Here is a 15,980-nt window from a genome sequence, read left to right on the forward strand (position 1 = left end):
CTCAGAAATCCGCCTGCCTCTGCCTCCCAAGTGCTGGGATTAAAGGCATGTGCCATTACTGCCAGGCCTTCCCACAAGTTTTTAACACAAACTTTTGAGGCTTTATTTACATCCTATGTGATCATTTTAAATCCTGCCCTCTTGCATATAAATAAATAAATAAATAAGTGAAATTTTTCAAAAATTACGAAGAATGTAACATTCACTTCTAAAATAGAGATCTTGGTTCTAATGTAAGGATTCTCAATCACGTGTGTGTGTGTGTGTGTATGTGTGTGTGTGTGTGTGTGTGTGTGTGTGTGTGTAAGTCCTTCCAATCTTCTCTTACACACTAAAAATACTGAGTAACCCACATGGTTATTTTAGTCATAACATAGAATCTCTATATATTGAAATTTACCCTGCGGCAAAAGGACATTTTACCACCCTGCAAACACTGTATGGAACAAATAGTAACACGTCTATGTTCAAGCACAGCAAAATGAAGGCAAGAGTTCAGTTCTAGCAAAGATTAGTATAATCAGAACCACACCACAATAAAAATATGAAATCCTTAGTTTCTAACTCTATTAGGAGCTCTGAAGTCTACCTTTCAGGAAAAGTTACAGCTACTGGCCACTTTAAACTGGTAAAATCACAAAAAACATTAATGATGAATGTCATAGCAGACAACTCTGAAAGCAAATCCTTGGAGCATATTTAGAGATGAGCACTTAAATATATTGTAAGATAATGAGTAAATGAGTAAGGGTTAAAATAACAATAAGACTGAGTAAGAACAAATTCTAGGTAAGAAGTACTTTTTGGTTAGACATTCTCTATCCCACCAGACAGACATTTCTCCAACTCTAAAACAAGATTGAGTAGGCCTGCTGCTTTCCCAAGCAAATATTTCCTAATGCTTTGAGTCTTTGAATGCTGATTCAAAAACTTTACTCTCTTTGTGGTTTTTATTTTGGTTTGTTTGTCCCGTTTTGTTTTTATTCATTTTTTTGGAAGTTGCACGGAAGAAAGTTATGTTGTTTAAGTGTATGGTTTTCAACTGAGGAACAACTGACACTTTGGGCTGGATGTTTCTATGTGACAGGGGTTAGGTCTGTTCATTGTAGGGTGTTAGCAGCAACCTTAGCCTCTACCCACTAGACACTAATAGCATTACCAGCACTGAGTGTGACAAGCAAAAAATAGCTCCCCACATGCTAAATATGGCTTGGGGGTCAGAGAAATACCTCCATTGGAAAAAAAACCCACTGCTTGCAGGACAAATATAAGTACTAAAAAACTAGCAGCAGGAAGAAATTTAAACAAAACAAAACAATCAAAAAAACTTTGAGGACCAGGTGGAGATAGGAAAAAATGCCAATCAATGAACCCAGATATTTTTCCATTTATTTATATAGTCTTTGGTTTATATCATCAGGTTATAACATCATGCTTCAGCTTTTAATCAAAGAGAATTTGCATTTTCTTAGTTTATTGTTATATATGCTATTGTTTGATATTGTAAATAGGATTGTTTTCATAAATTCTCTTTCAACTAATCCATCATTCGGGTATAGAAACACCAGAGGTTTTCATGTGTTGCTTGTGTAGCCTGAAAACATGACTGAAATCATACTATCAATTTGAAATGCTTTTTGATGCGTTTTTCCCCCAGGGGGGTGTCAACAACTATGTCATCTTTTCTTCATAGATAGATATATTATTTTTTACTTTTCTAATCAATTTGACAAGAATATCCAATATTCAGGCAGACAGAAGTAGATAGAGAAGGCTTCCTTGTTTTGTTCCTAATCCTAAATGAAAAAGCAGTTTTCACTGATGAGTATATTAGCTATGGGTTTGAAATATATGGCTTTTGCTGCACTGGTATATATTTATATATCTATATCTATATCTATCTATACATAGATCTAAAGTCCCACAGTCTTTACATATAAAAAGTTCAATCTATTTAAAATGTCCAATATCTTTTAAAATTCAAAGTCTCTTAACTGTGGGCTCCACTAAAATACATTCTTCCTTCAAGAGGGAAAAATATCAGGGCACAGTCACAATCAAAAGCAAAACCAATGTCTGGGATTCAACTCACGATCTTCTGGGCTCCTCTAAGAGCTTAACCAGTCACTTATATCTATACATAGATAGATATAGATATATTATACTCATTAATATTTTAACACCAATGGATGGTAAAGTATCAAATGCTTTTCTGTATTGTTAGAGATAAGCATGTACTATATTTTCCTCTTCGTTTTATCAATGCTGTATTATGGTCATTAATTTGCCTGTGTTCATAAATTCTTGTATCATGGAGACAAACTACACTTGATTATGTTTTATGATCATTCATTGTGCTATGGAGTGAGGACTGCTAACATTTTGTTTGATCCATGAAGCATACTGACATTGTCTTTGATTTTATTATCAAGGCAATGGTGGACTCCTAAGGTAGCTGGAAGCATTATCTCCCTCAATTTTCACAAGTTTAAAAAGTAATTGAATTAGTTCCTCTTTAACAGTTTGATGGAATTTAGCAATGAAGCTATTAGGAGACTTTTAGCTATTAATGAAATTTCTTGTTACAATTCTGTTCAGATTTTCTGCGTCCTTCTGATTGACTTTTTTGTAGCTTGTATTTTTTGAGAAATCTTTGTTTCTTCTACACTATCTAAGCTTTGCTATATAGTTGTTCACTGTCGTGGAGACTATCCATCCAATTTATTGATAGTTGTTATGAATTTTGCATTTCTGCATCATGAGTTGTGATTTCTCTCATCTGTTTTGAATCTTTCCTCTTTCTTAATTATGTTAACTGATAATACCTTTTTATAATACCTTTTTAAACATTAACTTTAACCTACCAAAAGCTTGGCCTGTTAACATTCTGTCATGGATGGAAAGGGACTCATGAGATCCCACCCTTCCATGAGGAGCTATCCTTAGTTAAAAGTTACAAGGGGGAAAGAGGTTATTTTCATCAATGGACTAGGCATGGCACATTTTTCATGCTCCTGTAAATAATCCCTCCCCCATGCTCCTCGTGGCAACACTAATTAAACTAAGCATGTCACAAACAAAACAAAGCAGAACAAAAGTCCAAACGGTACACAAAACATGAAAAGAGCAGTTGTTGGGAAGTTAGAACCGGCAAACACACGTTATTTTATAAAATAAATATGGATGAAATCTTCAAAGAACAGAAAACTTACAGGTATGAACAACCACTATTAATTTGATCTTCTGGGCTGTTTTTGTAGTCATTTTTTAAAATTTATTTCTGTTCTTTATTATTTCTCCAATCCTAACCAGTTTGGAGTTGCTTTATTATTATCTTTTTCATTTCCCTGAGGTATAATAGGTTGTATAATAGGTGTTAATAAGTATTGCCAAAATCTTGTCTCCAAACTACATTACCAGTATAAAGTAAGTAGGGTTTATGATTATTCCACTTGCAGATGGACTAATTCTTATACAAAAATGCTTGGGTTATTTACATATAATATATGAGATACCCTGGGAATGATACTCAGGTCTAATGACAAAATTAAGTTATTTTGAGTATACCATACAAATATACACTGAATATTTATACATTATTTTTAGTGTGGATCTATTTTTTTCTCTTGCTAGAATTTTATATTTAAAGTCTATTTTGTCTAACATGAAGTTACCCCTATTCTGTTTAGGTTTCTCTTTTCATGGAATATATTGTTTGACTATAAATCTCATTAGGGGTATAGTGAGTCTATAAACAGTATATAGTTGATTCTTTTTTTATGTAGTCACCTACTTGATAATAAACATGATTATAAAATCCAAAGCTATTTATAGTCAAATAAATCACTGTAAAATTTCAATAACATTTTTCAGAGAGGTAGAAAATAATCCTTAATCCAAATGGAAATATAAAATTTCCAAACGTTCAAAGGATTTTAGAACAGAAAGAACAAAGCATAAAGCATTATATTCCCTGATTAAATCCAAACACATTATAAAGCTATTGCGAATGACATGGTTTTAGCATAGAAACAATACAATGGTCAACATAAAAGAATAGAATTCCAATAATAAAGATTTAAAAGAAATGAGTACTCCATAAATGTTCAAAGATCACACAATGGAAAAAGGATAGCTATGTCATTAGGTGTTGTTGAAAAAACAGGGTATCCACATGCAAAAAAATGATATCGGACGTACCAAAAACAAAAATCAACTTAACATGGTCAAAGAGTTATATAAAAGCCCCAACCTGTAAAGCCCCTAAAAAAGTAGTTTATATACCACTCCAAAAACATATATAACAAAAAATTAAGAACAAATGAGATTTCATCAAAACAACACCATCAACAAAAATAATCCAATAGCATAGTCAACAACACAATGAAGAGTTCTTCCCAGACTAAGAGAAAGTTATGTGCAAATCACAGCTCTGAGGAAGCTAGTATCCAAATCACTTAAGGAATACAAGGAATTCAAAGAACTTAACAAAAAACCTTTTTAAATGGGCAATGAACCTGAAAAGACATTTCTCAAATGAAGATGTAAAAAATATATGTTCAGGTCTGTAGGATACAGGTGCTTGCTGCAAAGCTTGAAGATTTGAGTTCAATCCCAAGAATTCATTAAAAAGAAAACACGAATACCTGAAAATTGTCCTTTGACCAATATATGTCATGAACATGAACATAAACACACAGTGAGAGAGAGAGAGATGAAAATACACAAATAAGTACAAAGGAAGCCATTTGATATTACCATAGGCAATCTGTTCAGTTTTCAAGTAAACTTCTCCCAGTTTACTATACTGATATCCATTACCCCTAGCGATTCCTTTAGCTCCTGCAATTTCAGCTCATCAGTATCATACTTAACACTGAAGGCAGTCTAAAATCACTTGCCTTTTCATAAAATCTCACTTCAAGGAGATACAGGGGATATAAAAAAAGGAAAGGAGCTGATAGTGGTGGCACATGTCCTTAAATAGCACTTGGGAGACAGAGGCAAGTGGAGCTCTGCGAGTTCCAGGCCAGCGTGGTCTACAAAGTGAGTTCCAGAATAACCAAGGCTATACAAAGAAACCCAATCTCACTCCCCCCCAAAAAAAAATTAAAAAAAAGGTTTCATGATTTCACTTTCCACTTTTAAAAAGCTGCCTATTTAATATTACTGAATATACAACTACAGTGGACCTAAAAAGACATATTATTTTTATTTTATTTAATCTTTTTTTTTTTGACACTCCGGATTTTATCCCCCTCCTGTTCCTCCCTCTGACCTTTCCACATCCCATACCTCCTCCCCTGACCCGGATGTCCCCATCCCCCTACCCTCTACCCCCTACTAGGATGTCCCCACCCTCTCCCACCCCCTACTCCACCAGCCCTCCCTACTCCCTGGTCTACATCTTATCTCCATCTGCCAGACAATTAACACAATTACCAGAGATCCTGGCTTCTGCTAAATTGGCTTCTAGTGGGAAGCAGGCTGAGACTCAAAGACTACCAAAGAGTATTCCACAAAGATCACAGCAGAGCTGCTAGACCACTAACTAGTGTATACATTTTTTTAGTTTATATTAGAAATTATTCCCACAGGTATAGAACTACAAAATGTTTCTAGCCCACCCCCCCAAAAAAGATTTTCAACTCAGCAGATCAAGAACAGCCAAAAAAAGTCTTCAAAATAACATTAATGACAAATTGTGACTTGTGTTTATTGAAAAGATGTACAAAACTCCACTTTAAAATAGTCAAAAGCTATCCTGGACTGAAAGAGTCAGTGAGGACTGAAAAAAAATAAAACAAAAGTCCTAAAATCAATCAAACTTGGGAGGACAGACACAGATAAAAGCAGCTGCAAAGTTACCAGGAAACACTGCTTCCCCCAAGGTTCTATAGTAGTTCTAAAATATCATTAACTACTCCCCATTCCTTGACCATTATTGATTTATTACCAATCATGCACCCAGACCCATTTGCTATTTTCATTTCCTCGAAGAGAGAAATATCTAACTTCTAAACTGTTTTTGCTTAGTAACACCCAATCCCCAGATAATTCTCCATTTTCCTAATTTGCCTCAGAAAACAGTCACCAATTTAGAACTGTTCTGGCTTTGTTGAAACCCTAAGAATTCTTTAGTTTAAGCCAAATGTTATTAACCTGGCCCATCTCTCAGAGGCCTTCCATGCGTCCACAAGTTTACTCTCTCACTCTGTGAAAACAATAAATCTGATTTGGTTAGATTACAGGGTAGCATGCGGTGGTCTTTTCTTAGTATACTTTAAACAGTAAACTTAATTGAATTACCCTATAATGTTCAGTTGTTTAGACTGACAAAGCTCCTAACCCAAATAAAACTTCTGAGCCTAAAACAAAACCATAAAAAAGAAAGAACTTCCTGAATTGTGATATGTATTATTTGAGAAAAATATTCTCTCTGCTGGTAGAGTTTATTATCAAACTAGCACCAAAAAAACCCCAAAACAAACAAACAAACAAACTGGCCCCATAAAGCAGAAGTGGACAATGTGGCAATAAATATCTGATGTTTTCCCCATGAGTCAAATAACTCTTCAGCAATTTCATCTGCCCTTAACAGTACAACAATAGGTTCATGAAATCCTTGTGTAGTTTTCTAATTTTTAAATTTCAAATGACTTTAGACTGTATAAAAATAGAATGCTTCTAATTTTGTTAAGTGGCATTGAATAACAAAATTGTCTCTTGGCTAGTGTTTACTTTTAATCAGCAAAGAGTACCTATTTACCACCTTCTGAGTATTAAAATGCAGAAAGCGTAACAGTTCCCATAAATACAAAGGACCATAACTTACTAAGAAACTGCCCTATCAAAAACCTTGGGAAGGCTGCAGAGACATCGAAGCAAGGAAAGGCACTTGCCACCAAGCCTGACTCACACACTGAATCCAATGCCAGGGACCCATATGGTAGAAGTTATTCTGTCTTTCTCCACACGTGTCCCCCCCCCCCCCCCCGCACACACACACACTACAATCGTCATTTCTCTAAGCTACACTGAGCTACAAAGTGAGTGTTTCTTTAAAAGTTTAAAAGACAAAGAAAACCAGCAAGAACAAAATCCCACCCTGGAAACAGTAAACTAGTACTATAGTTCAGTAATAGAGAAAGTCTGTAATGTAAGTAAGGCTCCAAGTTACATCTGGAGCATTGGAAAAAACAAAAATGGAAAACAAACAAACAAACACCGCCGCCACCAGCAAGGACAAGAAAAGAAAAAAAACCAATCAAACAAATATATATAACATTCGACATCAATTCTAAAGCTACAGAGGACAGTATGAAGCTTCAGTAAATGGTTTTAAGAAAAGCTTTAACAAGATAAATCAAAATCTACTGCATTTGAAAGGTACTAAGATAGGAATAAAAATAAACTTGAATAAAACTTGGAAAGTATAACAAATACATAAAACTACAGAATAATTTGTTTCATGAATTGAATGTTACTGTGGCTCAAATTATGTCTATAAAACCTTAATTAGCCAGGCAGTGGTGGCGCACGCCTTTAATCCCAGCACTTGGAAGGCAGAGGCAGGTGGATTTCTGAGTTGGAGGCCAGCCTGGTCTACAGAGTGAGTTCCAGGACAGCCAGGGCTACACAGAGAAACCCTGTCTCGAAAAAACAAAAACAAACGAAAAAAATTAATTCATCAAACTAAAAGCTTATAGTTTTCAAAGCAATGACAGTTCCAGCCCACAGTTCTCATCTCAAATTAGATAACACTAGTTAATACAATATTAGTTAATGGCTATACATTCTATTATTGTTTGAATAATACCAAGTTACTGAAAAAGCAAACAAACAAGCTGGCCCTAATCACCATTTCCAGTTCTGCTCAGCCTTTTTTTTAGTCAGATACTCTGCAAGTTCTTTAATATAATAAAAGTGGGATTATAAACATTGTTTTGTTTCGTTTTGTTTTGTTTTCAGACAGGGTTTCTATGTGGCCCTGGCTGTCTTGGAACTCTCTTGGGTTTGGTGGGGTTTTTGGTGTTGGTTATTTGTGCGTATCTGTTTGTTTGTTTTTTGGGTTTTCATTCTTGTGGTTTCATGACAGGGTTTCTTTGTGTAACAAGTCCTAGCTGTCCAGTAGACCAGGCTGGCCTCAAACTCAGAGATCAGCTTGCCTCTGAGTGCTAGGATTAAAGGCATGAGCTACCCATGAATTGCTGTTCTGAGAAATCTAAATCAGTGGTTCTCAACCTGAGGGTCCCAACCCCTTTGGTGGTTGTATATTTAATATACAACTTGCATTTCTGATACTTATACTATGATTCATAACAGTAGCAAAGAAAATAAACTACATTAAAGGGTCACAGCATTAGGAAGGTGGAGAACCACTGCTCTAAACAGACCATGCTGGCCTTGAACACGGGTCTTCCTGACTATGCCTCCCCAGTGCTGGCATTAAAGGCCTGTCTACCCAGCCACAAGCAGCTTCATTTGCATTTTTCTTCTTACACTCTTACTTAATCCTCCTCCAAATACACTTTTCAGAATACACTTTTCTTCAATTTAACAAACCTGACTCTTGTTTTACCGCTTCCTTTGCTAAACTATAAAGTTCTGTCTCTATAACATACTTAATTAAATGTTCAGTACATAAATAAAAGGACTAAAATATTTTGTACATGTATATAAGAAAAACTAATGTTCAGAATAGGTTAAAGAAATTATTTTCATTACATTTTATATCATGAAGATGAGCATAAAAATCTAATTTCTTAGCTGGGCGGTGGTGGCACACGCCTTTAATCCCAGCACTTGGGAGGCAGAGGCAGGCGGATTTCTGAGTTCGAGGCCAGCCTGGTCTACAAAGTGAGTTCCAGGACAGCCAGGGCTACATAGAGAAACCCTGTCTCAAAAAAAACAAAAAACAAAAAACAAACAAAAAAAAATCTAATTTCTTTTTCAAAGATACTAAAACTTGTAGGTTGTATTTAGGAATGTATATACACCAATAACAACAATTAATACAAAAAAGAGGCCATGACTGAAAAGGAAGGAGAGGTATACAGAAGGGTTGATGGAGAAAAGAGAAGCAGGAAATGGTATAATAATAATATTATAATAACATAATTTCAAAACAAAAGTAAAAACGGTACTAAAATGACTAATCCTAATATTACTGCAATACTGATTGCAGAAGTATATGTAAAGGGCTAGAAATTCAGCTGTATAAACAATGCATTTTAAAGGGGTGTTTCAGTTCCTGTGTGGCAGTAATTATAGTACTTCCATCCATTTAATATTTAGTAAGCACTCAATGTAGCGCATACAAAAGACAGAGTTTATATTTCAGTTGTAATTACTTGCAGGTGTGACAAATATCTCTCCCTCTTCTCTGGATACATAAAAGCAAGGACAAGAGAAGCAACTGGCTATATCTATGCCTATCTAAGTACAAATAGGAGGGAAAATAAATGGAGGGAGGTGCTGGACAAAGAATAAAATCTAGTAGATAATGATCCAAGGACAAGAGATAGGAACTCCAGAAAATTAGGGAGGAAGGATAAATTCTTCTGACAGAAACTCAGTCACCTCCTCCTGATAAAAACAGTTTAGTTCTTCTTCAAATCTGTATTTATATATTAAAAAGAGGCAAATTTCCCACCTCCAAGTGAGTGCTGGCATTAACGATGACACATACAATGGCCAGTAAGTCAAGAGACAATCAATGCTAAATGGAAGCCTATGTCAACTTGTAAATAATAATTTGGCTTTAGAATGAATGCAAGCCTTCTAATGTGTACACAATGTAAATTAAAGACATGCTATGTAAATTATAGCATCTAACTGGAAGTTAATAGGACTGTAGATAAAAGTAGTGACAAACATTTAAAAATAGATTGTTAATGCATCATGCCTTTGACTCAGCCTAGAAATACATGCTTATGTCTTCTTGAGGAATACTGTCAGTATGTAACTAAATGAGTTACCTCACACCCTTGTCTTTCTAAGGAGAATTGCATGACAACTGTTATTATAGGAAAATATGAGAATTTCTAAACTTTTTGCCATGATGGATAATAATTGCTAGTTCTTCAAAGTTGAACTTTCAATATGACTTATTGAATGACAAACTAGCTCAGCAGGCCTTTGTTTCCATGAAAAGTTTGTTAAGTCTTAACTACCAGTTCCCATAACATACATTAATCTTTAAAAGGATGAACAAATAACATTTAGTGGTAACAGGGTAAGACCCCAAGCAATATCACAAATGTTGCATATGCCCCAGTATTTATTTAAGTCATACTTAGTATTAAGAGAGTTTGAGATTGGTTCAAATTTCTCCCTGATTTAGTTTTGGAACAATGAAAATCCAATTAGATTAGACAAGCATCCAGCTAATGAAATAACACTACTAACAGTGTAAACAAAAAAATATAAATCTTATAGTCATCTCTTTTTTAATTTTTCTTTTTATTTGCATGGGTATATTTCCTATGTATGTCTGTGCAACATGTGTATGTATGCCTGGTGCCTCTGGAGGCCAGAGAATGGTGTCTCATCCTTTGCAACCAACAGTTATAATGGTGGTGAGCTGGAAACCAAACCCAAGTCTTCTGCTAGAGCAGCAGGTACTCTTAACCACTGAGCCATCTCTCCAGTCATATGATAGTCACATATTATATTCATATTTTGCTCTTTCTCTAGAGAAATTTAGAGATTCACCCTGGATTAGAGTGACCACATATATAATTAAAGTGTTCTATTAATTAATATAGAGAATGCTATCAGGGTATTAACTTCTAAATTCCTTCAATTGCTCCCTTCACTACCATCTTATTAAAATTACTAAGCATCATTACTTATGAACTGCTCAAAGGAGGGGAACATGGCAACAAACAGTATAGCATGTTCTAGAGCACAAGTGAGGTCCGAATTTTTTTTCAATTTATTTATGTATATGGTTCTTTTTCTGCTGTGCACCATATGCATGGCCTTGTAACCACAGAGGCCTGAAAATGATGTCAGATCCCCTGGAATTGAAATTGTTATGTGGGTACTAGAAAGAGAACCTGGGTCCTTTCATAAGAACAAGCGCCCTTAAGCACTCCAACAGCTGGTATGCCGACGATCTCAGCACTTGAGAGGCAGCAATAAGAGGATCAGGGATTCACACTTACCCCTAACTCCATTTGTAAGTTCTGCATATTTTTATACAAACTATTTTTCATATTTTGAATTCGAAAGATCATATCAATTTTTCTTTTTTATTCTTTGACAATTTCACAGAGTATACTTTTATCATATTCTTCTGTTTTAAATAAAGTGTTACAGCAGTGTTTTGGCAAATTGATGCAAATCTGACCTCAGGGATGAGTAAAGAAATGTCTCAATGGTCAGAACTCTACTGTATTTGGCAAAAACACTCCTGTAAAACTTTCATTTAAAAAAATATAGTATGATAAAAGTAAACTCTATTAAATTCTCAAAGAACACACACACACACACACACAAAAAAAAGAATTAGCAAGCACCAAGTCCCAGATTCAACCTGAAACAACACATAAAGCCAGCAACACATAAAGCCAGTCATGGTGAGACTAGCTGTAATCCCAGTACATAGGATGGAGCCAGGAGAAACAACATCTTATGAGGAGCAGAAGCCAGCATCTGCTACAGTGTGTACCACCCTATTCCAGATTACAGGAGACCCCAATCAAAAGATGAACCCTAATGGTTGGGAATATAGCTCAGTGATAAATTACTTGCTTAAAATATGTGAATATAAATTACCAATGAAATTCCAAACGCAAAATTAAAAGAGGATATGTCCATTTATGACTTTTTAAAAATTATGAATTTTTACAAAAACCATTTATGATTTTTTTAAAAAGTAGGAATAGAAGGTAACATCTTCAAATTTTGATTAAATGAGAACATCTATGATGCTACTTAGTGATAAAAATTGTCTAATTTTAATCTTAAAACAAAGAACAAAGCAAGGATGTCCATTCTCGCTAGTTCAACCAACTACTGCGTAGTACAAGAAAGGAACATACAAGGGAAAGAGATGAAAAAGGAAACCTATCATTCTGTGTTGATATCAACATCCACATAAACAATCTCAATGTGTCATTTTAAAGGTCACCAAATTTAGTAACTGAATATCACAAGGTTAATATTAAAATAAATGTTAACTGTAACATTTCTATTTTCTAGCAATATATAACAAAATATTCGCAAAAGTAAGCTATAGATTCAAAGGGATTTGAAGGAAATCCTCAAGGCTTCTTTGTAGTAGACTGTAAAGTTTCTACAAGGGCTAAGGATAAGAAACATTGAAACAATTTTGAAAAAGTGAGAACTGAGTTGGAGTAGTCAAACAACACAGTCCAGAGTTATACATGCATGACTAAGAGAAAAGATAGCTTGAATCAATTACATTTCAACATGCAAAAAAAGTATGAACCTGCTGGGCGGTGGTGGCACATGCCTTTAGTCCCAGCACTTGGGAGGCAGAGGCAGGCGGATTTCTGAGTTCGAGGCCAGCCTGGTCTACAGAGTGAGTTCTAGGACAGCCAGGGCTATACAGAGAAACCCTGTCTCGAAAAACCAAAAGTATGAACCAAAACTTAATTGCATATCCATTATAACATTAATGCAAAATGGAAAAAAATGAATACAATTTAAAACAAAATTCCAAAACTTTAAAAAGGAAATAGGGTCCTGGGACCTTCTGTTAGGATACAATTTCTAAGATATGAGATTCCCCCCAAAAAATATACTTTAAAACAAAGCTGATGAGCAAGCATTCAACAACTGCTATGTACTGTCTTTTGAACAACTGTTAAAAAATGCAAAGGTAATCACAATTGGTCCAAAATATGAAAAAAAAAATCATAGACAATATATATCAAGAACTCATTAAGAAAAGGGCTAATCACTCTTAAAATGAGCACAGGACAGATTATAAAGATGATAAAGAAACTGGAAAATATGCACATAAAAAGATATGAACCAATCATACACAAAACCACTGAAGATATAAAGCAACTACGAATCTCTGCATCAGTGGTGGAAATAAGATAGGACAATCTCTTTTGAAAGTGTACCAGTTTCTTCTAAGTTTGTTCTTAGCATTCAAGTCACCAACTCTACTTCATATTTACCTCCCAAAATGAAACCATGTGCATGAATATTTCCATATGAAAACATTTAAAAGTGGCTTTTTTCCTAATAGCCAAAATTTGGAAATAATCCAAATGTCCACTAACAGATGGACCTAAACAAACAGAATGTAATGTATCAGTACAATGCAATACTACTGGGTAATAAAAGGGAATGCTGCTCATATGAAATGACTTAAGTCTCATAAAACATTCATTTAAAAGGAATCTGATAAACCCTGGTATTTGAGAGCTTGTCAGGAGGATCACTGTACTTCAAGGATAGCCTGGTCTCCACAGAAATTTCTAGGTGAGTCTGAGCTACCCAGTAGGACCTTCCCTGAAAAAAATCTGTAGGCTCAGTATAGTGGTGCACACCATTAGCCCCAGCATTTGAAAGACAAAGGCAGGCTGATTTTTGTGAACTCAAGGTCAAGTCTATGGTAGGGGAATAAAAAACAAGACAAACTTGTTCTCCATAGTAAGTTCCACCTGGACAGGAAGACCTACATTGTGAGACCTTATCTCAAAGAGAAAGAGAGAGAGAGAGAGAGAGAGAGACAGAGACAGAGACAGAGACAGAGACAGAGAGACAGAGAGACAGACAAAGACAGAGACAGAGACAGAGAAAGAAAGAGAAGAAAGATACACACAAAAAGCTGAATGCATTGTGCTTTAATTCAAATGACATTCTACATTCTAATAAAGCAAAGATACAATCATAGAAGAGATGTTTAGTCATTTTCAGGTTTTTTGAGACACATATTTAGAAAGTGATGGAAATATTATATCCTTTGTTGTTGTTGTTGTTGTTTTGTTTTTCGAGACAGGGTTTCTCTGTGTAGCCCTGGCTGTCCTGGAACTCACTCTGTAGACCAGGCTGGCCTCGAGCTCAGAAATCATCCTGTCTCTGCCTCCCAAGTGCTGGGATTATAGGTGTGCACCACCACCGCCCGCCTATTATATCCTTTATTATTCTGGAAGTAACACTACTGTACACATTTGTCAAAATTCAGTATACTAGTCAGCTTAAAGGGCAGAATTTTATTGTGCATCATTGTACCTTAACGTGTTTGACTTTAAAAATAGCCAGGACTTTTACCAATTCCAGGCTCTGATCCCACCTTCATAGAAAGCCTAGGCAGAAGGCCACAAACTAATAGGCCAGCCTAGCCTGGAGCAAAACAGTGTCTCAGAATCAAAATATTAAAAGATTGCTTCTGACATGGCTCAGTGGCAGAGAGTTTACCTAATATGTACAGGCCCTAGCTTCATTCCCGACTTACAAAATAAACAGAAGATAGATGACTGATTGATAGATAAACATATTCTAAAAAGTAATATAGCTGGCCATATGGCACACATCTTTAATCCCAACAATTGTGAGGCAGAGTCCAGCCTGATTTACATACAATTACAGGACAGTCAGGGCTACAAAGAGAAACACTTGTCTCAAAAAAAAAATACAACAAAAAACAATATAGTTAATTATCTATTATCTAAATACACTCAGTAAGTGTATTTGAAATAACAATAATAATAATAATAATACTTGACCACAAACATGATACGGTAATAAAAACAAGATAGGGCAAAAAGCAAACTTTGGCCAAATATGGCTTCCCTAGATTTTGTTAAGGTTTCTAGGCTGCAAACAGAGCAGCTATAACCCAGTTTCCCAAATATATTCCCTAGAAATGTTTGGAATCTTTACTTCGTTTTTTTTCTTTTAGAGACAGTCTCACTATAGAGCCCCAGCTAATCTAGAGCTCCTTTATATCTCTTAAACTTGACTAGTACATTCTCCATGAAAATACTCAATTGTCTCTAAACTCATCTCCAAATACAGGGCAGATTTTCAGATTTTAAAAGGCATACCAATAATTCTGCAATTACTAAGCAATTACTGAAAGAGTAACAAACTTCCTGTAATCCTGAAAGAATATGCCCAGTTCAAATACACATTTGTAATCTCAACACTCAAGCAGAAGCAGGACCGCAATGAGTTTAAGGCCAAACCTGGGCCAGAAAGTAATAGTATTTTTCAAAAACTGAAGCAACAGTAGCAAAGCAAAATGAAGAAGTGTCAAGTCTGTGGCTCAGAGGCAGAAAAGTTACCTATAGTACGAGAATCATTAAATTCCCTCAAGACTGCAAAAGGAAAGAAAGGTAAGAGCCAGCCATTTATGACACGTGCCGATTAATTACCCCACTAGGAATGCTAAAGAGGATGGTAAATAGAGGGCTGGCCTGAGCTATACAATAAGATCTTATCTCATTAAATGAAGGAAGGAAGGAAGGGAGGAAGGAAGGAAGGAAGGAAGCAAGCAAGCAAGCAAGGAAAGAAGGAAGGAAGTCAGTCAGTCCTAGGCTCAGCGACACCTGCCTTTAATCCCAGCACCTAAGAAGCAGAGGCAGGTTGGATCTCTGTCTACATAGGGAGTTTCACACCACTCATGAGAGCTATCTAGTGAGAACCTGTCTCTAAATAAATAAATAAAATGAAAAGAGAAAAATGACTCTTGAAAAGAGAGCTAGCAGCAAGAGTAGGGGAATGTGAAAGTAGAAAGAACAGTGAAGGAGAGAGAGAAGCAGAACAAAGTATAATGACACCCTGGATGTATGACAATTACTTAGCTAACTTAAACTCTTTTTGGATTTTCAAGACAGAACTCTGTGTATCCTTGGCTATCCTGGAAAATGTCCTGTAAACCAGGCTGGCCTCAAAATCACAGAGATCCTCCTGCCTCTGCCTCCTAATTACTGGGATTAGAGGCAACCACTACTACCACCAGCACTGGATACACTTAACTGAAGGAATTT

General features: G+C 35.6%; 1 protein-coding gene across 1 annotated transcript in view; it reads right to left on the reverse strand.

The window, feature by feature from the left end:
* The window catches only part of Brwd3 (bromodomain and WD repeat domain containing 3), a gene marked incomplete at its 5' end in the record, with an annotated part of 95,991 nt that overhangs the window by 68,357 nt on the left and 11,654 nt on the right, over positions 1-15,980 (reverse strand). The gene's annotated exons all lie outside the window — the stretch shown is intronic.

The sequence above is a fragment of the Mastomys coucha genome, chromosome X (assembly GCF_008632895.1).
Source record: "Mastomys coucha isolate ucsf_1 chromosome X, UCSF_Mcou_1, whole genome shotgun sequence".
Lineage (NCBI taxonomy): Eukaryota > Metazoa > Chordata > Mammalia > Rodentia > Muridae > Mastomys > Mastomys coucha.